This window comes from Lepisma saccharinum, chromosome 2 (assembly GCF_977018435.1).
Source record: "Lepisma saccharinum chromosome 2, izLepSacc3.1, whole genome shotgun sequence".
NCBI lineage: Eukaryota > Metazoa > Arthropoda > Insecta > Zygentoma > Lepismatidae > Lepisma > Lepisma saccharinum.
Genome location: NC_139230.1, coordinates 117,787,099 through 117,795,265, shown reverse-complemented (window position 1 = coordinate 117,795,265; position 8,167 = coordinate 117,787,099). Strand labels below are relative to the sequence as shown.

The 8,167-nt window shown below is 39.5% G+C and overlaps 1 long non-coding RNA gene across 1 annotated transcript in view; it reads left to right on the top strand.

Moving 5' to 3' along the window:
• The first annotated feature begins 791 nt into the window (after positions 1-791).
• Positions 792-8,167, top strand: part of LOC145984477 (uncharacterized) — a 75,709-nt gene continuing 68,333 nt past the window's right edge. The window contains exon 1 of the long non-coding RNA XR_014441324.1: positions 792-835. This is a non-coding gene — a long non-coding RNA (uncharacterized LOC145984477). The remainder of the gene's footprint in view (positions 836-8,167) is intronic.

The following is an 8,167-nucleotide window of genomic DNA, read 5'->3' as shown; positions in this document are numbered from 1 at the left end:
CAAGGAGGACTAAGGTCTGTATTGTTGACTTTAAGCCATAGCTCCACTGTCCCGTAGTTTCTGTAATGTTACATAAATATTTATTTATCTATATTTTTCTGAGTAAATGCTCGTCGTCACACACACACACACACATTAATTTAATTTTAAGTGTTTCACTAAACCAGCTGTAGTTCCGAACCAAAAGCCGCCACTGCCAATATGTGATAATAATTGTGAAAATTGTGAATGACCTAAATAATGTAAGAAGTGTCAAACACAAATAAATGTAAACACAAAATAGGAAAAGATGCCTCATTCTAGGAAATATATTCACGGGCCGCCATTGATCTTTTTGCACGAAAATTAGTCATTTTTAGCGTAAATAATACTAATAATTGTAATGCAGACCTTTTGCACTGTTCCAAACTACGGCTTTACACAACTTTTCCTTTCTACGTTGCACGTGGTTGAGCATTCTACGAAATTCAGTCATTACATTTGCGCCTGGCATTTGAAATTGACGAGAAAGTCCTTCCGGAAGCGATAGAGCCGCTCCCCTCTCTCCTCCTAAAGCAGGACTAGGTATTTGACAACAAATGAGTCATTGAATACGTGTGCCGCTCTGACCCTTCGCCTTCTCTAAGCAGCTGCAGAGAACCTGCATTGCCGCCTTATTCACAAAGTGTTGTTTTTGTTTTTGCGCGCGGAATGCAAACATGGATCTTAGGAGTAGTTGAGTGTGGGAACGTGGTAGCGAGTCGCAACTTGCGACACTCCTTTCCAGTATGAGCCTGACGCCCGAAGTGTGTGTTCTTGCGTTGTTACCTCCCGGCTGGAAATTCTCCACATCAAGGTAAAGTTCCAATAACTTGTTGCATGGATATTTAACCTAGTTTCATACAGTTAAAATTGCACAGAAAATATACGTCAATTTTCATTTGGAATCTTTAGTACTGTTACATGCGCTGCAGTCAGTACTGATGATGACACAAGAAAGTGAGTGGAGACACTAGCGTACTCAGGATTTTTTTCGCGGGGAGGGGGGACTTGTAAAAGTGGATAATGCGTAGCCGCGTTCCAGGGGAGATACACAATAAAATATTTCGTATGTTTGGAATTTTTCACTGTATTAATATTCCATTTCTGTACTGGAATAATGTAACTATTAAGCAAAATCTTTTTTTTTCACGAATTATATTTCCACTAACTCCCTTTCTGGACAGCATGTCAACGTAACTTAACTACTCGTTAAAAGTGACATAATATCTGTACGGCGTTTTTTAACGATGGTTTACAATGCTTCGCTTTCCTTAACGAATTCAGTTATCTGTTAATCACCCATTTTACATTAACGTTCTTAACATTTGATTGATTGATTTGCTTTATTTTACTTCGCTTTTCGTGCCACTTTTTTTGTAATTTGCGAAAATGGGGATGAGTGATGATATGATGAAATTGATGAATGGACACTCACAAATATTCATGCCTAGGCCAGGATTTGAACCCGGGATCCCTGGCGTCGTAGCGCGATGTGCTAACTACTCCACCACGAGGGCCGGCTAACGTTCTTAAGAAACTCATTGTTAAAATGTACATAATTCTAATGCTAATGTAGGAATGCAATAGTAGCTACAAAAACAACAGTTATCAACCAAATACTTTTAATTGTTAATTTAGTCCTTTCACAACAAGTTGCAAACGGTGTTCATTCTCAGATCAAGCAAAATGATCGATGACTTCATCGTTGGTGATTTCTAATGCCAAGTCTCTATAAATAAGGAGTAAAACAAGTCCATTGGAGACCTGACTAGCAAGATACCGCGATACATTCATAAACTGACATGTAGTATCGGTTTTCTTGAACCACCTTTGAATGTCATTCACTAATCAGCGTTGCCACTGACGATACACTACTAGCATAATTTGCTTGTGTTACAGACGATATTTTGTGGTCCTCAGAATGTTCATGATGTTTTAAGTCAGTTCAAAATTAATGCTTTTTTCGAGTAGTTAAAACTGATTAAAACTTGGGACGATTACACGACATGAAAGAAACAGAAATCCCCTATGTTCAGATCGGACCTGGAAGCTTGAACGTGTCACACACAATATGTACTGAAGCAAATTTAATTGAGTCAATTTGGTATTATAAGCAGGAATGGCAATAACATACAGAATGCATCACTTAGAAAATATGTAAATAGTCATACTCTCAGAAGTGAAAACCCCAGTTGGGAAGCTGAAGGGGGGAGGGGCGGAGAACGTGACTGATGCACCCGTCCCCTGCCCCCCTGGCGACGTCACTGATGCTACTGCCGTTTGGCAATACTGTTAGCCTTTACTTCTTTGTACTTTCCTGGAACAGTACAGGAACTCTATTCGTTCAGCATTTATTTCAGAAAGATCCAGTGTTGACTTGTTATAGAGCTCACATCTCAATGAAGCACAATAGTGAAGGCCGGATCCTGGCGGATCCGAAATCCGGATCCTAAAATTTTTCGGATCCGCTGATCCGGAATTTTCAGATCCGGATCCGGCACTTTTGAATCCGGATCCGTTTTGCCATCCAACATTCGCTTCTTTGGAAAGTAAGAATGTGCTTAAAACATATTGTTACCTGCTAATATATATATATATATATATATATATATATATACACACATACATACATACACACATAGTGTGTGTGTGCGCGTTCGCGATTTGTAATTAATTAATACTCTTACAAGGTAGGTGTAAGTTTCTCCCTCCGAATTACCATGAAACTTGGCAGGTGTATAGAGCCCCCCCCCCCAAATGTCAAGATGAGAAATTGAAGTGGGGATCTGACCCCGAAACCACGTAAATATGGCATAGGAAGAAACAGGGGGCATAGGGCCTCTCTATACACCTGACAAATTTCATGGAAATCGGAGGGGGACACAGGGGTCAGATGATCCCCACGTCAATTTGTCCTCATCTTGACATCTGAGGTGGGTTTTGCCCCCTAAAACAGTTTTTTTAGCCGAAACAAAAAAAAAACACGTATTTCTTCCTTTGGGCCCCTCTATACACCTGTCACGTTTCATGGAAATCGGAGAGGAACACAGAGGTCAGATCCCCACTTCAATTTGTCCTCATCTTGACATTTGAGGGGAGGTTGCCCCCTAGAACAGATTTTTAGCCGAAACAAAAAAAAAAACAAGTATTTCTTCATTTGGGCCCGTTTTACACACATCTGCCAAGTATCATGGAAATCGGAGGGGGACACAGGGGTCAGATCCTCACTTCAATTTGTCTTCATCTTGACATTTGAGGGGTTTTTCCCCCCTAAAACCGTTTTTTAGCTGAAACAAAAAAACACGTATTTCTTCCATTGGGCCCCACTATACACCTGCCAAGTTTCATGGAAATCGGAGGGACACTGGAGTCAGATCCTCACTTCAATTTGTCCTCATCTTGACATTTGAGGGGGTTTTACCCCCTAAAACAGTTTTTTAGCTGAAACAAAAAACACGTATTTCTTCCTTTGGGCTCCACTATACGCCTGCCAAGTATCATGGAAATCGGAGGGGAACACTTAGATAACCTCCCTTGTTAGTCTTACACTTTGTAATTATATAACACTGCATATATTATAATGTTTTATTTTAATTTGTAAAACTGTAACTGTAGAACAATTGTATAATTTTTGTATAACATTTCTATCTTGTTATATGTGTTAAAGGTTTAATCCTGGAATGGAATGTCTCACATTTATGTGTGTTTCCATTTCCAATACATTCGAATAAATACATATTCGTTTCAATGGCATTTACAAAATCATCTCTGACATTTTATGTTAAACAAGTAATATTATTTTTGTGCACGAGTGTGTTAGCCGATGCCTAGCAACGTATTTTAGGATCAACACTTGAAAAAAAATTCTTGTAGGACTAACTAATGAAAAATTTCTTTGTAATCGAAGATCATAATACCTTTTAAGATGTGGTAATATTATAATGGGATTGAGATACGAAACTCTCGGATCCTGATCCGGATCCAGATCCGAAACTTTCGAACTCGGATCCAAATCCGGAATTTTCGGACCGGATCCGGATCCGAAACTTTCAGACCCGGATCCGGATCCGTTTGGCCATCCCTAATCCGCGCGACCATTGACGGAAGCGTTCTCGGACACCTAGCATTTTCACAAGTAGCCGGCACACGTTTCTAAAAACAATATTATAAATGTATGAAGTGGGTTTGTCTGGAGCATGAGACAAACCTGTTTGTGAATCTTGTGTGAAAGAGAATAATGAAAGTAAGAATCTAAAATGTGTGTTTTTCTTTCGTTTCACTACATTCAAATGTAATTCACTAGATTTAGTATTTCTTCCCTCCTGTAATGTGTTAAGTGAAATAACTTATACTTTGAAAAGGACATTGCCGCCATAACATCAGATAAATTTGTGCATGTAATGGGTAAAAACAATAATATTCTATGGATCATAATAATGATACGCGCGACCAATGACGAGCATTTTTTCCGCGCGGTGTTAAAATGAGCTACAATTAACATTTTAAACCCTCGATTAAAAAATATAATTGGTTGTTGGGAATCATTTGAAGGGGGGATTGCACTTTTGGTTTCCCCGACTTCTTTACTGCTATCGTTGGCAGTACATTTGCTGTAGCCCCATCAGCCACCCCCCCCCCCCTTGCGTACAGTACTGACTGGAGAGACAGTGGAAACATTTTCCGCGGTTGCAGTCAAATTTCGTTACCCGTTGAAACCAGATGAATCATACGTGCTTGAGCTGTATGCATCACTTTTATCTAGTTTTAGATCTACCTTGTCCAGCCGGTAAGCCGACTAATTGCCATGCGGGTTTAATTCCCGCGGTGGTTGATTTCAGGTAAGAAACATAGTGGGTCTGGGGTTCACGCAGCTTCTAATAAATAGGTACTTGGAAGTGGGAGGGGGAGAGGTAGTCGGGAAATGGTACTGATCACATCACCTCTACAAATGGCATAAATTGTGAATATGTGCGGCCCTAGCTTCATATCCCCATATGCTTGCATGGCATATTGCAATGTGTAGGGGCCACTCTACATCTCATCTAGATGTGCCTGTATTTTCGTGTATTTATTACTTACTTTGTCTTTCTGCCACTTTCGGCTAATCACAACGATGGACATGAAGAGATGATTAAGTGAAATTCATGAAGGGATTGTCACATGCCAGAGTAGGAATTCGAGCCTGGATATCTCGGAAACGAGACCACGAGTCGACCACTTTACATGCTAGCCCATTGAGGCGGCATCTATTTTTTCCTGTTTGATAGCTGTACTATGGCGCCAGACTGGTTGGCCTAGAGGGTGGTCTGCCCACTTCCCTCCTGATTACGTCACTGACTCCATTTCTTTTAATGCACTGTGTGTAAATATTTTTACTAATTTGTTAAAGTTTAGCTTGTATTCACATTTGTATTGAATTTTGATTATTTTACGTAATTTCACCCATTCTTTAGATTAATCATAATAAAAGTTGTAATGTACTCTGTATTTTAAACGGTGGTTATGAGCATGCGTCATGTCGTTTCCTACATTTTCGAGAACTCTTAACTTGCTGGAACCGGTTAAATGTAAATTTAAAAATTCATATTTATTTTTTTCTGGAAAATTAACGAAAAATTATGCATCAAGAGAGATAGCCATATTTAATGCCGTATTCACTGTATTCGAGGGCCCTCTAATAAATGAAGCTGCCAGTGGAAGTATGACACACCTGGCTTGAGTTGTTCAATGTGGCAGAGAAGTATGGGTGTCAACGTGAAGCGTGTAAACTTTATATTTTGTTCATAGGCATCCACTGGAGTGGGGCAAGAACTCAAAAGTGTTAGGGCAAAAACAGTTTTCTTTCTCTTAGTAGACAAGGTTAGCATTAAGAGACCATAGTGGGTGGCAAAAAGTTGGAGGTGGGGGCAACAGCCATTGGCGGGAACGATTTTGGATGTGTAGTTTTTTCATGTAGGGTCATTCCATGTGAAATCAACCAATGAAGAGGCAGATTTCAACCTCGCATATTTTGATTAATTTGAAATTAGGATACTGAAAAAGACAACTCTTGTAGGTTCCGAAATTACAGGGGTGTAAGATGTGCGATTTTGACCATTTTCCCAACATCTTGTTAACTATATATTGCAATGTTTCGGGAGGGAAGGCACCTACAGTAGTGATTCAGACGGCGTTGGAAAAGTCTAGATGGGCTCTTTCGTGCGACACTTAGCATGCTTAGTTCAGGGTAAAAAAAAATTGAAGGAGGTGTAAAGAAAACTTTAACAGACGTTTTCTCAAAAGCTGGCCTTTATTTTTCTCCACAAGTATAGTATTTCGTACATACACTATTATACTTACTGTACAAAATTTGTAAGCGGGACGGCAATGGGATCCAAAGTTATGTTAGATTTTGGTTAGGCTAGTGTAGGATAGGGTAGTTTAGATAATGCATGATAACACGCCTTGATAGACAAATGCCTAGAATATAAACCGTAAAAGTCTAACAGAAATTATATATAATATTGTTTGAATTAAAGTTCATGGAGTTTATGTTTACATTCCCAGTTATTAGAAATATAGGGTAATTCAAGAGTCCGGTCCCATAGGCAACTCCGTTATTAGTGGACATAGCGAAAAATATAAATGGGGAAATTGTTGGAAAATAGGCGCGTTTCAATCTAAAGTATTTTAATTTTTAACCGTTGAGGTTGTACACTGGTACGAGTCTCATTGGTAGACGAAAATGCCACATGCTTGTCCCGTTATACTGTGTGCAACCGCACTGTACTGGTAAATGAAGAATTCATGACGATAAATGCAGGCAATGTAAAAAAGTAAAAGACTTGAACATTTAACGCGCATACCCTCCCTTTCAAAGACGACTAGAAAAGGTCAAGAGGCACAAATGAGAATCAGGTTACAATGCGTATTTCACACTGTGCCACTGAGCGTGTCACACATGCACATTTTTCTTAATCACGTCTGAATAACTTTTGTAGGTGGCCTTATTCTCGGAATATTGCAATTTGAAAATATGGATCTACAAGTTTGAATATTTCCTACCTCAGGTGACTTTCTCAGTATGCCAAATTTCAAACGAATCAAAAAATGTAAGATTGAGGACCTCGTGGAATGACCCTATAAATAAGTACTTGTTTCTAAAAACCTGTTATAAATGTATAAAGCTGTACACGAAACCTGTTTGTGAATCTTGTGTGGAAAAAGAATGATGAATGTAAGATTCTAAGATACCCTGTATGCATTTCTGTTTGGTTTCATCACTTTCAAAAGTAATTCACTAAATTTAGTATTTCCTCCCTCCTGTAATATTTTGAGTGAAATGGACTTTCTTGCTATAAAATCAGATAAATGTTGACAAATAATGGGTTAAAGCAATAATATTCGATGGACCCCTCGCAACCACTGAAGTGTTAAATCTTTCAGGTTGCAAAATAAGATGGGGGTTGTTGTGAGACAACCCACAGTTGTGAGACACCCACTCACCAACTATGTTCATGAGTTTATTGCTAAAGACTCCTTGAAGTGAAAACCACTTAGTTTTTGACTTCTCACGGGAAATGTCGGTCACCATATACATTTACGTTACTTAACGACTACTGATAGTTTCAAACAAATAAGGAAGATACAGCCGATCTCTTAATCTCACCTGGTTAATTTCCTCTCGACAAATCTCCCCTATTCTCCTACTGCTCTCTTCTAGATTAGTGTTGTCCACGGGACGAGACGGGACAGGCTTTTAAAAATTCGAGACAAGACGAGATTGACCATGTGTCATGAGACAAACGAATATTTTCGAGACGAGACAGGCCAAAGTCTCGTCTCGTGGGCAACACTATTCTAGATTCGTCTCTCATCTTCACCCTACCCTTCACCACCCCTTCCCATCTGTACATTTCCCCCTCCTCTGCTACTATCTCCTATATACTCCTGTTCCCTCCCCTCTTATCTTCGTTTCTCGTCTGTCTCGCTCCTCCCCTTCACTTTTCACCACTTCTCTTTTCTCCTCTCCTGTACTCTCCTATTCTCGACTTCTTACTTCACTCTGCTCTTCTCTACTATCCTCTCCTTTCCTCTATTCACGTCTCTGCTCTCATCTTCCCCTTTTTGTCTCGTTCTTTTTCCTCTCCACCCCTTTCCTCTCCTG